This window comes from Hevea brasiliensis, chromosome 9, assembly GCF_030052815.1.
Source record: "Hevea brasiliensis isolate MT/VB/25A 57/8 chromosome 9, ASM3005281v1, whole genome shotgun sequence".
Lineage (NCBI taxonomy): Eukaryota > Viridiplantae > Streptophyta > Magnoliopsida > Malpighiales > Euphorbiaceae > Hevea > Hevea brasiliensis.
This window is the reverse complement of record NC_079501.1, coordinates 89,509,830-89,529,231: the sequence shown is the minus strand read 5'-3', so window position 1 is coordinate 89,529,231 and position 19,402 is coordinate 89,509,830.

Genomic DNA, 19,402 nt, shown 5'->3' with positions numbered 1-19,402 from the left:
GACTCTGCCGGATTTTCGGCACGACTTAGACGTATTTGGTCTTTTCTTGATTTGTATTGAGTCATTTGTATTAAAAAATTGTAATGTAATTGTCGTGAGCCGATGCCTTCTTCCTTCGCTTCACCGCCACAGTGACCGTTGTCAAGTCTGTGAGTAAAATATTAATTTTAATTATAATTTCGATATTATTATATGTTCAAGCATGCCCATGCATCACTTATATGCATATATTTATGTAGTTAAACTCTAGGCACGATTTATGTTGCATTCATAAGTGTTAACATGCCATAGATGTTGTTGTGGTAATTTGGAGCAGTGTGCGTGCGTTGGCGTGCGTGTGATGTGGTGTGGACTATGGATAGGATGGGTAGTCACGGCTTGAGTTTTTCGCTGGGACCCGATCCTTCGGGGGGTAGTCACGGCTTGAGTTCTTCGCTGGGACCCCCGATTTGGTTTATTAAGCGAAAGTCCGGCTTGAGTTCTTCGCTGGCACCAGGTTGGATTTAAGAGAGCTGTATAGGGGATCAGCTCCCATATATTATGATTGATATTATAGGGTGTGTGAGTGCTCCAAATTACCTTTTTGATGTTATGATGTGAAAATGTTGTTGATGTTGCATTTCACTCTACAGGGTGCATTAGTTTTAGATAGTTATAGAGATTATGGTTAAAATTGATATTTTACTCTCTGAGTAGAACGCTCACTCCTGTTCAATATTTTTCCATGCCACAGGAGGATATTTTTGAGGTTAACCTGCTTCCTTTCCTCGCAGGTTGTTTATCAATGTTTGTGTAATTTTATTAACTCCTAGAATTTCCGCATGTGTTAGAAATGTTTATTTGATTTGGGTCTGTAAACTAAATTATTATTTTGGACCTGTAAACTTAATATTCTATGCATGTTTGATGGATTGGATGAGGGAGCTGAGCTCCCATTTATTTTTATGTTGATGAGTATGTGGAGGGTGAGCTGAGCTCCCCAATTGAGTATTTACTGTGTTTACAGGTCGGGTGAGTCATAAACTCCCCGTTGGTAGGTCCATTTTATGGCCGGACTCTGTCCGGTTGATTTCTTGATATTGGGCCCAAATGGGCCTTAGAGTTGGATTAATGAATAGTTAGGCTTACTACGGGCCTCGGGGGCTTTAGGCTGGCCCAGGTCCTAGTGCCGGTCCGGCCCATAGGTTGGGTCGTGACATTGACTATTCTATCCCTGATTCCATTCTTCTTCCTAACATGACAGCTATACTTGCTAACTATATCTTTCAGAGTCTCTACCACGTTATCACATATCTGTGCTACTCAGATTTGGTCCTTTGACAACTCTAGCTAGTACTTCCACTGGCATTTAGATTATATTGCATCTGCAATCAATTGTTCCAAACTTTCATTCTATACTTTCTCTATCCATTAGCCTTCTGTGATTTATCTTCGCTAATTTATTACTCTTAATACTGTTATAATTAGATTATACTATTGTTTTGAACAATATGAAGTTAGAAAGGAACTCAGGAAATTGCAGTCATACTTTTATTGTATGATCTCTATTCTTATCATTTAGCTTACATAATACCCTTACTACCTCGAGAACTGATTCTGCAGTAATTTTATTTATTTGTTATTATTATTATCATTATTATTTTTATTTTGTCTATGTTTACTCAATTCGCCAAAACTTAAGATTTCGGGCACCCAAACCTGTCATCCAATTCAAAGGATTTACATCCATCATGATCTGATTATATATGATTCCTATAATGGAACTTGTATCCTCTCCAGGATACCCGAGCCAACTACTCTCTACCACACTCTATAGTCCCATCTGGGGCACTATTTTGTTGGTCACCATTATTAGTAATAACCTTCGATCCCTTTTGAAAAGATAGGACTATACCCTAACTTACTGCAACAAAGGTACTACATTTACCACCTTGCCAAAACCATGTCAAGTTAATGACTCTTTTATCATATCATAGCTCTATAAATCATCAATTCATAGTTTTGACCTTCTCTAGGTAGTAGGGTTGTACTTTACACCTTACTGATACACACAAGGTATACTATTCTCACTAAACTCTAAGCAAAACGTCTGTCGTACTACAAAAACGATCCAAAATTCCATACTGAAGACTAGATGATCTCACTCTATAGGTGTCACATTTACTTTGCAACTAATCCGAAACCTTTGGTCTGATGGCAACTCTTGATGTAACTCTAGCTCCTGCTAGGGTAACCGAGTCACTGACTTTAGTTATCACCTAACTGTGACCTTTTAATATTCTAACTCTAGACCCCTAACTAGGAGTTCCCAACTCCTCTGCAGATATAGAACTCTGTTCTGGCATAACTATACCAAAACAGAAGCCATCCGCAAACACCCTCATTATGGAGCACCACGGGGATGCACGCAGCTCTACACAATAATCTCATGTCGGTACTGTAATCTGCAACTTACAGAGCAGACATCGAGAACATTGTATAGTTACTATGATACATCCTGACCGACTAGGTATCCCAATTTCTTATCTCTCTTGAATCTTCTATTATCACAAACTTATTCTGACTGGGTCATCCACTAATGACTGCCAGCAGTGGTATCCTCATCCTTATCTAGGGCAACTGTACTTTCAAGACTCACCTTTTTATACTCGTACCTTGCACGAAATGGGCACACCATTTAAACCCATACAGAAAAAAACATAGTATTTCTTGGAGTACGTATCCTCATGACAGACCTCAACATGTCTGCTAACTCTATTTCACATTGCTATGTACTCCACGAAAATCAAGACACTAACTGAGGCACTTTTATATTTCTCGAGGTAAAATGCAAAATTTAGAAACAAAAAATTACAGAAAAGACAAAATAGAATCCTATACTCTGCATGTAACATCCTAACAAGACTCCTTTTACACTCCCAAGTATATTCTTTCCCATGAATCTAGAGCCTAAGCTTTGATACCAACTTTGTCACGACCCAACCTATGGGTTGGACCGGCACTAGGACCTGGGCCGGCATAAAGCCCCCAAGACCCGTAGTAAGCCTTACTGTTCTCAAATCCATAACCAAGGCCCAAAAACTTAGGCCAAACATGTAAATAAAATAAAATATTTTTATTCGGGTCAACCTGTCACACCTTACCCCTCTGTAAGGCATAACATGATCCCGTAGAATACTTAATGAACTACCAAACTACACCTACTGATAACTCATTAAGTACCCTACAAGGGATTTTAAAACAATTTTCTTATATTTTGGAAGTGGTGAGCATTTTGGTAGGAATTAAAAACCATTTATTCAAAGTTTAAATACTAGTAAAAATTTTTTGTCCATTTTAATTTTGCCGCAAATTTTATAAAAATTTTGACAGAGTTCCGTTTATAATTGGAGAAAACAGTTCTTCAAATACCTGAGAAAAACACTTTCAAAAAATTTTCACATCTCCCAACCTCCAATAAATCTCAATCAACTCAATTCAAATCACTTCAAAGTAATTCCACAATACAAATCAAGATTCATCATCTCAAAATATTTAATACTTTATTCACAAGGCATAAAACATGAAATTCACATGTACAAATATTAAATTTACAGAAGGAAATCCAAAATAATATTATTACAATTTATTTACAACTGCTCAACTTACATTGATACATACAACATTTCTATATTTACATCAAAATTATCTACAAGGGTATAAAATAATACCCGTACAAAATGATCGATGTGGTCTACAATTCGATAGCAGCTCACTCTACTGCTTTCTCCTTGCTCTTATCTGCGACAACAAAATAAGCTATCGCTGAGTAAAAAAAATACTCAGTGGTGCACAATAAAAATTTAAAATGCAATACATTAATCGTTCATTGATAAAACACAATTTGAATACTTCTTAATCACATTTCACAAATATCAAAGCTCATAATAACACCATTTAGTCAAATAATTTATTAAACACAGTGTTGCCAAAATCATATACACTTAAGTCATGACACAAAATTTTCGATCAATGCCGTGTTGTACACCACGATAAAGCAATCTACAACCCCATTAATCGAAATCAATGAGGGAGGTGGCTAGCTAGCTAATGAGTACTCATCCGATCTCAACCTCAATTGGCAAGCCAGAGAGGGAGGAAAATAAACGATCTCAACCCCATAAATGGAGGAGGAATAATGTGATACTGTCATGCTTAGTGTGAACATAAAATCAATTCAAAACAATTTATTCAAATAATTTATTGGAAATCTGGTAAATTTTCAAAGTCATATTCACAATCATAAATGGCAACACAATTCGTAATTAACTCAAGAAAAATCAAAATTTCAAGAATCATATATTTAAACAACAATTACTGTGCACAGACCTGACGTGAGCCACCTCTAGGCCTTGACTCAGTCTCTCAGAGCTTCCAAGTCTTGTTCAGCTGAAACACACAATTTCACAGTGTTTCAATACCATAACTTAGCATAAATCCAAAAATAAATTTCACTTCATTTTACCTAGCTTTAATGTGCTAATTTCAACGTTCTCGAAGTTTTTGTGTTTTGGGTTACTATTCACTATACTATTCAAGTCAAATTGTTAACTTTTTAAGGCTTAATAGGTATGGGAACTCCAACTTCACCCACATACCACATTTTGATCATTAAATTTGTTGGTTTTGGTCATTTTCTCAAAGCTTAAGTCATTTTGGCAAATTTGTCAAATTTTCAGTTTTGGTGTCCCTAGTTGCACTGTTCCATTGGTCAATCTACTGTTAGAATTTGACAAAACTTCCTTCATAGAAAACGTTCCTTATTGTCTTAAGTTTATTATCATTTTTGGATCACCCCAATTAGAGTTTTGTAGCTCAAGTTATGGCCATTTGAACTAGGGCTGCCGGATTGGAAACAACCCAGATTTTTTGGGCAATTTTGGTGCTGGCAGATTTGGGTCACCAACTTGGGGTGGCCAAATGGCTTGGTTGCTGGCAGAATTTGGACTTGTGTTCTTCATGAAAGTTTTAGGTCTATATCTCATCTAACCACTGGTAAAATTTCAGGTCATTTGGATCTGCCTAGCTCGAGTTATGACCAAATGAACAAATACTGTTCATTTGGTCAGTTTGTACAGTGGCAGACTGCACTTATCCAACTTTGGTCAATTTGTTCACTAGGTTTTGGTCACTTTTTGGGCATGGTTCCTAAATGAAAATTGTGTCATTTTATGTCTATTTTCATCCCCAATTGGTTCCATATCATTTGGACTTGTAAAATTTCATTTTTGGTCCTTCAAAGTTGACTTGGTCATGCTGCTAGCAGCATGACCATACACCCTCCGAATTTAGCTTCAATTCCAACAATTCAAACACAACTCATTTGGTCACAAATGACCATTTTTCACTTCACAATAGGTCAAACACATCATTTACTCATTTCTCCAAATTTTTGCCTCAAAACCCTAGGCCTCCAAACCCTAATCACACTAAATTGTTGCATTCAATCTCATTTAAGCATTTCAATCTTAACCATTCAACTAAATAAGGTTTTTAAACTCATTCAAATCCATCAAACCATACAAAATCATACTCCCCTTCAACCTGGCTGAAATTTCAGTTTGGTCCTCCCCCCATATTTTTATTTTATTTCATTAGTTTCTAAGCTCATTTCAACAACTAAATATGCATTTAAAGTAATAAATTGTAAGTTAGCACACTAACCTTTCTTAGATCTTCAAATCTCTATCTTTTGTTCTTCTTTCTTCTTGTAATCTTCTTCTTAAGTAGCAATAACAAGCTCTAGTGAGGTTTTTATGAGGGTTATTAAGGTTGAGTAAGGAAAATTAAGCTTAAGTGTAAGCTTAAATGAAGAACTTTCATGGAGGACCTAGGGAGGAAGTGAGGCGGCAAAGGGAAGAAGAAGAGCTTTCTATTTTTTTTTCTTTTGTTTTCTTTTATAAATTTTGGCTTTTGGAAGACCACAAAATTTAAATTAATAAATTAATTAATTAATTTTTATGGCATCATGCATGAGGTTATGCATGATGTCATCACCTTTTTACTTTTTCATTTTCCTCTTTTTTTTTCTTTTTTTTTTCTTTTAGTTCTTTAATTTAATTCTTGATTTTGAAATTTTTTTTTCTCTGATTTTATTTGACAGTTAGGTCAGGAGTCAGCTCTCGGGGTCAATTGACCAAATTGCCCCTCACCGGTTCATCCCGGTTTGCAAATAATTCCATATTTCTTCCGGCTCCCTGACCTAATTATTTGACTGGCTTAACAGTTCTTTTTCGTGATTTTCTCTTTTCCACTGTGTTCATAAGGGTCTTAAGGACCGCAGCGTCACATTTTACGGTTCGAAATTTGAGTTTAAAACGACTTTGCAGTCGTTCCCGAGGAGGTCACCCATCGTTGTGACTCTCGGTTCGTTTAACTTTTTATGTTCTGTTTTTCTTATTTATACTTAACTAATTGAACATTACTAATTATTTGTGTTTATGGTTTCTCTGGTTGTCTTAAGTATGGTTCTAATCCTCTTAATTGTCCGGACCGACACCGGTCACCGGAACAGTGAAATATACCAGGCTATACAAATAGGGGTGTTACAATTCTCCCCCCCTTAAATAAATTTCGTCTCAAAATTTTACCTGGTATTAATCTCTGAACAGCTGTGGGTGTTGTCTCCTCATGTCCTCCTCTCGTTCCCAAGTAGCTTCTTGGCCCGAATCATGGTTCCACAGCACTTTTACCAATGGTATCTGCTTGTTCCGTAGCTGCTTCACCTCATAAGCCAGAATCTTTATGGGTTCTTCTTCATATGTGAGGTTTGGATTCACTTCAATTTCTTCTACTAGTAGTACATGAGATGGGTCTGATCGATACCTCCTCAACATAGACACATGGAAGACGTTATGTATCTTCTCCAACTCTGGAGGTAGTGCCAAACGATAAGCCAAAGGACCCACTCTTTCCAATACCTCATATGGCCTGATAAAACGAGGACTTACTTTCCCCTTCCTGCCGAATCTCATAATCCTCTTCCAAGGAGAAACCTTAAGGAAAACTTTCTCACCCACTGCATACTCAATATCCTTTCTTTTCAAATCAATATAGGACTTCTGACGGTCTGATGCAGCTTTAAGTCGATCTTTGATCACCCTAATTTTCTCTTCAGTCTGTTGAACAATTTCAGGTCCAATCATTTTTCTTTCACCCACGTCATCCCAACACAATGGGGTTCTACATTTTCTGCCATACAAAGCTTTATATGGAGGCATCCCAATGCTTGATTGGTAGCTGTTGTTGTAAGCAAACTCAATCAAAGGCAAGTGTGTATCCCAACTACCCTCAAACTCAATCACACAAGCCCGTAGTATGTCCTCCAAAATCTGAATTACCCTCTCAGACTGGCCATCTATCTGTGGGTGGAATGTAGTACTGAAGTTCAATCTAGTTCCTAGGGCTCTTTGAAAACTACCCCAGAATCTAGAAGTGAACCTAGGATCTCTGTCTGATACAATGGATACTGGCACTCCATGAAGTCTCACAATCTCATCAATGTACAACCTGGCCAATCTGTCCAAACTGTAGTCCATTCGAATTGGCAGAAAATGAGCAGACTTAGTCAGTCTATCGATAATGACCCATACTGCATCATGACTCTTCTGTGTCTTTGGAAGTCCCATTACAAAATCCATTGTTATTCTCTCCCATTTCCATTCTGGCACTGGTAGTGGATGTAATAACCCAGTTGGTACTTGATGCTCTGTCTTTACTTGCTGACAAGTCAGGCATTTGGATACAAACTCTGCCACATCTCTTTTTAAACCCATCCACCAGTAATGCCTTTAGCCCTCTATACATTTTTGTACCACCAGGGTGCATGGCAAAAGGAGACTCGTGTGCTTCCTTCAAAATGATCTGCCTCAAATCAACATCATTAGGAACACATATTCTATCCTGGTGTAGCAGTAGACCATCATTTCTGATTGAGAACTCTGGTTTCTTGCCCTGCCGGACTTCTTCCAACAGCTTATGATACCTTTCATCATTCTGAGCGACCATTCAATCGATTAATTAATCTTGTACATGCCATGCAACTGCTGTCTGCCCCTCATCATTAATCTCTAAACTGGCATGTAATGATCTCAACTCATGTACCAAAGACAAAGGAGTAACCTGTAGACTTGCCATAGTCTTGTGACTTAGGGCGTCTGCCACAACATTAGCTTTCCCTGGCTGATAGTCTATCAGACAATCATAGTCTTTTATCAACTCTAACCATCTCCTCTGTCTCAAATTCAACTCTTTCTGGGTGCCTAAATACTTCAAACTCTTATGATCTGTGTAGATATAACACTTCTCCCTATACAAATAATGTCTCCAGATTTTAAGAGCAAACACAATGGCTGCAAGCTCCAAGTCATGTGTCGGATAATTCCTCTCATGCGGTTTCAGCTGGCGTGATGCATAGGCAATGACATTTCGATCTTGCATCAACACACAATCTAATCTATTGTGAGAAGCATCGCTGTAAACTGTATATTCTTTACCCGGTGTAGGTAAAGTCAGGACTGGAGCCTCTGTTAAACATCTCTTCAATTCATCAAAACTTTGCTGGCATTTGTCTGTCCACTGAAATTTCACATCCTTTCTAAGTAGCTTGGTCAATGGAGATGCCAACAGGGAGAATCCCTTCACAAATCGACTGTAGTATCCAGCTAACTCCAGAAAACTGCGAATCTCTGTGACATTTCTGGGTGGCTTCCAATTAAGGACAGCTTCAATCTTGCTAGGATCTACCTTAATACCCTCTGCTGATATTATGTGCCCTAAAAAGGATATCTCCTTCAGCCAAAATTCACATTTCGATAATTTGGCATATAGCTATTTCTCCCTCAAAGTCTGCAGTACAATCCGCAGATGTCTATCATGCTCTTCTGCATTCCTTGAATAGACCAATATATCATCAATAAATACCACAATAAACTAGTCGAGGTATGGTCTGAAGATAGTGTTCATCAGATCCATAAAAGCAGCCGGAGCATTAGTTAACCCGAATGGCATAACCAAGAACTCATAATGGCCATAGCGGGTTCTGAAGGCAGTTTTAGGAAAACTGTCACACCTTACCCCTCTGTAAGGCATCACATGATCCCGTAGAATACCTAATGAACTACCGCACTTCACCTACCGATAACTCATTAAGTACCCTAAAAGGGATTTTAAAACTATTTTCCTATTTTTGATAAGTGGTGAGCATTTCTAATAAGTGTTTAAAACATTTAGTTGAAATTAAAACTAATTAATATTTTTGGCCATTTTAGTTTTCCGCAAATTTTATAAAAATTTTGACAGAGTTTCCTCTGTATTTTGAGAAAACCGTTCTTCGAATACCTGTAAAAAGCACTTCTAAAAGTTTTTCTCAACCACTACTTCAGTTTCACAATCAAACTCAATCAATTTCTCAAGATTCACAAGTTCAATAATTCTCAAAATACTGTCAATCAATATCATTCATATTTCATTAAAAACAAAACAATTTGTACACAACCTTACAAATTTATATCAAAAGAAACACAAACTAAACTTTATTACAAACTTCATACAAATTTGTGTACAAGCTGCTCAAGACCCATTTTTACATGTCCATACATTTATGTGCAATATATACATCAAAAGAAGTATTTACAGTTAGGGTATAAATTATACACGAAGGCTTCAAGCTGATGTCTTCACACACCTCAGCAGCTCAGTCTGCTGCTCCTCTAGTCTCTGTATCTGCGACAGCAATAAAAGCTATCGTTGAGTACTAGGACTCAGTGGTGCACAATATACTAAAATAATCTTTATGCAAAACTTAAAGCACATTCATTCAAAAATTTGGCTAAACATGAAAATTAAATACAATCATGCATTGTGAGATTTTAAATGTAAAACAAGTTCATTTCAAAGTATCAAAACACATTTCATAAAACCCACAGTTAGATCACGCCATTCGAAACAAATAGAATCTCAATAGCCAGAGGCTAAAGAGAAATCACATGAATCTCAATAGCCAGAGGCTAAAGAGAAATCATATCACAAGGCTAGCTAGCTCAAATATATGGATATCCATTCACATCCTCTTCTACTGGCACACCTCAACACTTCTCCAGAGAAGGAATCAAAATTCGAAACTAATTACCCCCACTATTCGTGATAGTGAGGTGTTCATTTATATGTTTATTACAATGTTGTTTAAAAACTTATCTTAACATTTTGCACAACATTGTCATTTCAAATATACACAATAACTTTCACAATTTAAATCAAACATCATAAAAATGCTATAATCCAATATTTCACATTATTCAAAACATTATGCAAAAGATGATTATAAAAGTATATGTTGTGCACAAACCTCAAACGAGTCGCCTGTTGGCCTTGACTCGACTCCTCGGGTTCTGTCCCGGTATTCTTTTCCATTGAAACACGAAATTTTCCAATGTTTCAGTACTAAAACTTAAAATAAATCCAAAATAAACTTAACTTCACATTTAACTAGCTCTAACGTGTTAAATTCGACGTTCTCGAAATTTTGTATTTTGGGTTACTATTCACTGCACTATTCAAGTCAAATTATTGACTTTCTAAGGCTTAATGGGTATGGGAACTCCAACTTCACCCACATACCACATTTTGGTCACCAAACTTGTTGGTTTTGGTCATTTGTTTAAAGCTTAGGTCATTTTGGCAAAATTGCCAATTTTCGGTTTTTGTTCTCCGAAGTTGCACTGTTTCATTGGTCGGTCTACTGTTGGAATTTGACAAAACTTCCTTCATAGAAAATGTTCCTTATTGTCTTAAGTATATTCTCATTTTTGGATCACCTCAATCGGAGTTTTGTAGCTCAAGTTATGGCCAAAATAAGTTTACTGTTCACGTGTCTTGTTCATCTTGAGATTTTGGTGCTGGCAGATTTTTGGTCCAACTTTGGTTAATAATTTGATCAAGTTAAGTTCATAATTTGGTCTCACTTTCTTCATATGAAATGTTGTACTATGTCTTAGGTTTCCATCGGTTCAAGAATCGCCTAAATCCGAGTTTTCTAGAGAGAGTTATAGCCATCCAAACATTGCTGCTCAATGAAAATTCTGCAGAATCTCAGTACAGTAATTTAATTTTGCTCAATGATTTTGAAAGGGTTAATGGCCTAATTTGAGTTGGTGTTCTTCATGAAAGTTTTAGGTCTATATCATATCTAATTGCTGGTAAAATTTCAGGTCAATTTGACCTACCTAGCTCGAGTTATGACCAAATGAACAGTTACTGTTCATTTGGTCAGTTCAATCTGATGGCAGCCTGCTATCAACTCACTTTGGTCAATTGTTTCACCAAGTTTTGGTCAGTTTTTGCCATGGGTCCTTAATGAAAATTGTGCTCTTTTATGTCTATTTTCATCTCCAATTGGTGGCATATCACTTGGACTTGTAAAATTTGAGTTTTGGTCCTTCAAAGTGGGTTTGGTCATGCTGCCAGCAGCATGACCATTGACCTACGAATTTGATTTTTATTCCAACAATTCCCACACAACTTATTTGGTCATAATTGACCAATATTTCACTTCACAATAAGTCCAACATTCCATTTATGCATTTTTCCCAAAATTTGGTTCACAACCCTAGCATTTAAAACCCTAACTCATCAATTTCACTACTTTGTTGCAATTAATCACACTTAATGGTTTTAATACTAATCATTCAACCAAGAAAGGTTTCTAAACTCATTCAAATGTATCATATCCATGCAAATCATATTCCTCTCAAGCTGCCCAAAATTTCACTTTAATTCTTCCCCCATATTTGTTTCATTTAAATCAAGTTCTAAGCTCACTTTCAACCATCACATGTGCATTTGAATGGATAAATGAAGAGTTTAGCATACTAACCTTAGGTGAACCTTAAATCTTCACTTTTTGTTCTTCTTCTTCCTTCTTCTTCTTGCTTTCTTATGCTTCTTCTATACTCTTCAAGATGCAATAATGAAATTCATGTGGAGAATTTTAGGGAAAGCATGTTTAATTTAGGGTTTCAAAAGCTTGGTTAGACTTATCCATGGTGGAAGATGAAATAAGTGAGAGGGAAGAGTGAGTCACGTTTTCCTTTTGAAGATGATGAATTTAATTTTTTTCTTTTGTTTCTTTTATTTATTTTGCTATGGAAGACCATAAATATCAAATTTAATAAATATTAAATAAATTACAATATTAAATCATTAATAATGTCATCAACTTTGACTTTTCAAACCTCTTTCCTTTTCTTTTTTTTTTGCTATTTATTTCTCTATTACTTCTTTCATTTTAGTCTCGATTCCGAAAGTTTCTTTTCACCTATTTTATTTGTGATTAGGTCGAGTCGACTCTCGGGGTCAATTGACCAAATTGCCCCTCGTAAGTTCATCAGGTTTGCAAATAATCCAATATTTCTTGGCTCACGACCTAATTATTTGACCGCTTAACAGTTCTTTTCGTGGTTTTCTCTTTTCCACTTTGTGTTCATAAGGGTCCTAAGGACCCATGGCGTCACTTTACGGTTGAAATTTGAGTTTAGAATGACTTCGATCATTCAGGAGGTCACTCATCATTTGTGACTCTCGGTTCATTTAACCTTTTATGTTCTGTTTTCTTATTTATAGTTAACTAATTAAACATTACTAATTATTTGTGTTTATGGCTTCTCAAATTGTCTTAAGTGTGGCCCTAATCCCATTAATTGTCCGGACCGACACCGGTCACCGGAACAGTGAAATATACCAGGCTATACAACGAGGGTGTTATAATTCTCCCCCCCTTAAATAAATTTCGTCTCGAAATTTTTACACGTATCAATCTACGAGCATTTGTGGGTGTTGTCTCCTCATGTCCTCCTCTCGTTCCCAAGTAGCTTCTTGGCTCGAATGATGGTTCCACAGCACTTTTACCAACGGTATCTGCTTATTCCGTAGCTGCTTCACCTCATAAGCTAGAATCTTTATGGGTTATTCTTCATATGTAAGGTCTGGATTCACTTCTATTTCTTCTACTGGTAGTACATGAGATGGGTCTGATCGGTACCTCCTCAACATGGACACATGGAAGACATTATGTATCTTCTCCAACTCTGGAGGTAGTGCCAACCGAAATGCCAAAGGACCCACTCTTTCTAGAACCTCATATGGCCCGATAAAGCGAGGACTCGGTTCCCCTTCTGCCGAATCTCATAATTCTCTTCCAAGGAGAAACTTTGAGAAAACTTTCTCACCCACTGCATACTCAATATCCCTTCTCTTGAGATCAATGTAGGACTTCGACGGTCGATGCGGTCTTAAGTCGATCTCGAATCACCTGATTTTCTCTTGATTTGTTGAACAATTTGGGTCCAATCATTTTCTTTCACCCACATCATCCCAACACAACGGGTTCTACATTTCTGCCATACAAAGCTTCATATGGAGGCATCCCAATGCTTGATTTGTAATAGTTGTTGTAAGCAAACTCAATCAAAGGCAAGTGTGTATCCCAACTGCCCTCAAATTCAATCACACAATCCCTTAGCATGTCCTCCAAAATCTGAATTACCCTCTCGGACTGGCCATGCATGCGTGGGTGGAATGCGATACTAAAGTTCAATCTAGTTCCTAGGGCTCTCTGAAGACTACCCGAATCTAGAAGTGAACCTAGGATCTCTGTCGACACAATAGAATCACGGCACTCCATGCGGTCTCACAATCTCATCGATGTATAACTTGGCCAATCTTTCTAAAGCGTAATCCATCCGGTTGGCGGAAAATGGGCGATTTAGTCAATCACAACAATGACCCAAAGCGCATCATGACTCTTACGTGTCCTCGGAAGTCCCATCACAAAATCCATCGTTATTCTCTCCCATTTCCACTGCAGTGCGGTAGTGGATGTAACAACCAGTGGTACTTGATGCTCTGCCTTTACTTGCTGACAAGTTAGGCATTTGGATACAAATTCTGCCACATCCCTTTTCATACCCATCCACCAGTAATGCTCCTTTAGCCCTCTATACATTTTTGTTCCACCAGGGTGCATGGCAAAAGGAGACTCATGTGCTTCCTTCAAAATGATCTGCCTCAAATCAACATCATTAGGAACACACATTCTGCCCTGGTGTAACAGTGAACCATCATCTCTGATTGAGAATTACGGTTTCTTGCCTGCTTGGACTTCTTCCATCGACCGATACTTGATCATTACGGCGACCATTCTAATCGATCAACCAACACTTTGTACATGCCATGCAATTCTTTGTTGCCCATCATCATTAATCTCTAAACTGGCATGTAATGATCTCAACTCATGTACCAAAGACAAAGGAGTAACTTGTAGATTTGCCATAGTCTTACGACTTAAGGCGTCAGCCACCACATTAGCTTTCCCTGGCTGATAGTCTATCAGACAATCGTAGTCTTTTATAAACTCTAACCATCTCCTCTGTCTCAAATTCAGCTCTTTTTGGGTGCCTAAATACTTCAAACTCTTATGATCTGTGTAGATGTAACACTTTTCCCCATATAAATAATGTCTCCAGATCTTAAGAGCAAACACAATGGCTGCAAGCTCCAAATCATGTGTCGGATAATTCCTCTCATGCGGTTTTAGCTGGCGTGATGCATAGGCAATGACATTTCGATCTTGCATCAACACACAGCCTAACCCGTTGTGAGAAGCATCGCTGTAAACTGTATATTCTTTACCCGGTGTGGGTAAAGTTAGGACTGGAGCTTCAGTCAAACATCTCTTCAATTCATCAAAACTCTGCTGGCATTTATCCGTCCACTGAAATTTTACATCTTTTCTAAGCAGCTTGGTCAATGGAGATGCCAACATGGAGAATCCCTTCACAAATCTACGGTAGTATCCAGCTAAACCCAGAAAACTACAATTTACGTGACATTTAGGTGGCCTCCAATTAAGGACAGCTTCAATCTTACTTGGATCTACCTTGATGCCCTCTTCTGATACTACATGCCCCAAGAAAGATATCTCCTTCAGCCAAAATTCACATTTCGACAATTTGGCATATAGCTGTTTCTCCCTCAAAATCTGCAGTACAATCCGCAGATGTCTATCATGCTCTTCTGCATTCCTCGAATAGACCAATATATCATCAATGAATACCACAACAAACTGGTCGAGGTATGGTCTGAAGATAGTGTTCATCAGATCCATAAAAGTAGCCGGAGCATTAGTTAACCCGAATGGCATAACCAAAAACTCATAATGGCCATAGCGGGTTCTAAAGGCAGTTTTAGAAATACTCTGCTCTTGTACCTTCAGCTGATAATAACCTGATCTCAGGTCAATTTTGGAGAACACAGCTGCACCCCTCAACTGATCAAACAAGTCATCAATGCGGGGTAATGGATATCTATTCTTTATTGTCACCTTATTCAACTGCCGATAATCAATACACAAGCGGAGAGTGCCATCTTTCTTCTTTACAAACAACACTGGCGCTCCCCAAGGTGACACACTAGGGCGGATAAAGCCCTTGTCAAGCAATTCTTGCAACTGCACTTTCAACTCTTTCAATTCTGCAGGTGCCATTCTATATGGCGTTATGGAGATTGGATCCACACCAGGCATAACATTAATCTCAAATTGCACTTCTCTTTCTGGAGGTAATCCTGGTAACTCATCAGGAAATACATCCGGAAAGTCACATCTTGTAGGGATGTCCCTTAGTCTTTGGACTCCCCACTTGGGTGTCTATCACATGTGCCAAGTATGCTTCACACCCCTTTACGATCATTCTTACGGCTAGTGCGGCGAAATGATGTTTGATGGCGATAAATGCCTCTCCCGTGTATTACCACATCACCATACAAAGGAGACCAAAAGTGACTATCTTGATCTACTGATCAATCATAGCATGATGCAGGCTAACCAATCCATGCCTAAGATAATATCATACTCTCTGAAGGGCATCTCAATCAAGTCGACGGAAAACATGTCCTTGGATCACCAAAGGGCAGTCTCTATAAATTTTGTTGACCGGACCTCTTGTCCTAATGGACTAGTTACTAGCACTTCAAAACCCATTTGCACACATGGAGCACAAGTGAACCGACTATGCTAGCACTAACATATGAATGGGTTGAACCGGATCAAACAATACAAATACATCTTGACGAGAGATAGAGAATGTACCGGCTACCACATCGAAGTCTCGGCCTCTTCTCATTTGTTTCATTGCGTAGATTGGTTGAAGCACTTCCTTGTCTGATTGACCAAGCGTGCCACTGCTGAAGTAGTGCCTCTACCTCTGCCTCTTCCTCGCCAAATGACTGTGAACCTGCGGGAGCGGGACTGCGAATAGATCCTCGGCGGTAGTAGGAGTGGACCATATCTCGGAGCACTAGTACAGTGTTTAGCTATAGGGCCATTGCGTCCTGATTAAAACAGGCTCCAGTGGCCCAATAACATTCCCCCCCCATTAATCTTGCCACAAGTCTCACAGGGGCGGGCAGAATGTGAACCCCTGCTCGACTGCTGACCAGACCTAGGGGGTCTCTGACCAGAAAATCTACCTCTACCAAACCTTCCACCTCGACCCCTGCTGGGTCCACTAAACTTCTTTTTCTTTCCAGGTAGCACGGAACTCTGTTCAATGATTTTTCCCCCTTGTCTTTTTCTAATTTCTCGACTTTTTCCTTCATTTGGGTTTATACCTTCAACTCTCTTCAGTTCAAGTGCTTGGGACATAAGTTTTGAGAAGTTGCTGTGTCGAAATCCCACAACTTGCATCCTTATGCTGGGCTTCAAACCCGTCTCAAATCTCTTGCATCTTGCTTTGCTGGTAGTAAGGAGACTCTCCGCATAGTGACTCAGGCGGGAGAACTCCCTCTCATACTCTGCCACTGATCGATTTCCTTGTTTCAAACTCAAAAATTCTTGCAGTTTCTGATCAACATATGCATCTGGGATGTATTTACATGCGAACTCTCGATGAAATCATCCTGTGTCAAGATCGTGGTTCAGCCAAGCTGTGGGGGATGGTCTTCCACCAGTCATACGCATCCCCTTGCAGTAGCGACACAGAATATTCAAACTTCAACTCCTCTGAGCAGTGCAGCTTCTTAAACACTCTGTCCATTCTTTCAAGCCATTGCTCTGCCTCTAAAGGGTCCACAGTACCCTTAAATTCTGCAGCCCCATACTTCAATAATTTATCATATTGTCTGGCTGGAGGCAGTGGTTGTGCCACAGGTGGTTGGGGTGGAGCTTGAACGGGCATACGCCCAGCCATTTGTTGAAACATCGCAGCCATCTGCTGTGCGAACTGTGCAGGAAACTACGGCATTTGTGGGGCTGGTGCTGCTGACCCATAAACATTCTGCAAAGCTGGGGCTTCCCCTTGTGCCTCAGCTTCAACAGACTGCTCAACTGAGCGATCCCCTTCTTCCATTTCAGTCTGAAGTTAGGGTATCTCCTGAACAAGTAACACATGGAGATTTCCCTCCGTTAATTCATATTCATGATGTAATGCACTGTATGTAACAATTATGGACATTGAGCAGTTGTATTTAACAAAGAAAAGACACAAATTCACAATTTAAAACATAATTCAAAAATTTGCTCTGATACCACTAAAACATGTCACACCTTACCCCTCTGTAAGGCATCACATGATCCCGTAGAATACCTAATGAACTACCGCACTTCACCTACCGATAACTCATTAAGTACCCTACAAGGGATTTTAAAACTATTTTCCTATTTTTGATAAGTGGTGAGCATTTCTAATAAGTGTTTAAAACATTTAGTTGAAATTAAAACTAATTAATATTTTTGGCCATTTTAGTTTTCCGCAAATTTTATAAAAATTTTGACAGAGTTTCCTCTGTATTTTGAGAAAACCGTTCTTGAATACTGTAAAAGCACTTCTAAAAGTTTTTCTCAACCACTACTTCAGTTTCACAATCAAACTCAATCAATTTCTCAAGATTCACAAGTTCAATAATTCTCAAAATACTGTCAATCAATATCATTCATATTTCATTAAAAACAAAACAATTTGTACACAACCTTACAAATTTATATCAAAAGAAACACAAACTAAACTTTATTACAAACTTCATACAAATTTGTGTACAAGCTGCTCAAGACCCATTTTACATGTCCATACATTTATGTGCAATATATACATCAAAAGAAGTATTCTGATTAGGGTATAAATTATACAGAAGGCTTCAGTGATGACTTCACACACCTCGTGACTCGGTCTGCTGCTCCTCTAGTCTCTGTATCTGCGGCAATGATAAAGCTATCATTGAGTACTAGGACTCGATGGTGCACAATATACTAAAATAATCTTTATGCAAAACTTAAAGCACATTCATTAAAAAATTTGGCTAAACATGAAAATTAAATACAATCATGCATTGTGAGATTTTACATGTAAACCAAGTTCATTTCAAAGTATCAAAACACATGTCATAAAACCCACGGTTAGATCACGCCATTGAAACAAATAGAATCTCAATAGCCGAGGCTAAAGAGAAATCACATGAATCTCAATAGCCGAGGCTAAAGAGAAATCATATCACAAGGCTAGCTAGCTCAAATATATGGATATCCATTCACATCCTCTTCTCTTGGCACACCTCAACACTTCTCGGAGAAGGAATCAAAATTCGAAACTAATTACCCCCACTAGTCGTGCTAGTGAGGTGTTCAAATATATGGTCATGACACTGTGGTTTCAAAACTTATCTTAACAATTTGCTAAACATTGTCATTTCAAATATACACAATAACTTTCACAATTTAAATCAAACATCATAAAAATTCTATAATCCAATATTTCACATTATTCAAAACATTATGCAAAAGATGATTATAAAAGTATATGTTGTGCACAAACCTCAAGCAGTACTTTGTTGGCCTTGACTCGACTCCTCGGGTTCTGTCCCGGTATTCTTTTCCACTGAAACACGAAATTTTCCAATGTTTCAGTACTAAAACTTAAAATAAATCCAAAATAAACTTAACTTCACATTTACCTAGCTCTAACGTGTTAAATTCGATGTTCTCGAAATTTTGTGTTTCGGGTTACTATTCACTGCACTATTCAAGTCAAATTATTGACTTTCTAAGGCTTAATGGGTATAGGAACTCCAACTTCACCCACATACCACATTTTGGTCACCAAACTTGTTGGTTTTGGTTATTTGTTTAAAGCTTAGGTCATTTTGGCAAAATTGCCAATTTTCGATTTTTGTTCTCCGAAGTTGCACTGTTTCATTGGTCGGTCTACTGTTGGAATTTGACAAAACTTCCTTCATAGAAAATGTTCCTTATTGTCTTAAGTATATTCTCATTTTTGGATCACTTCAATCGAAGTTTTGTAACTCAAGTTATGGCCAAAAT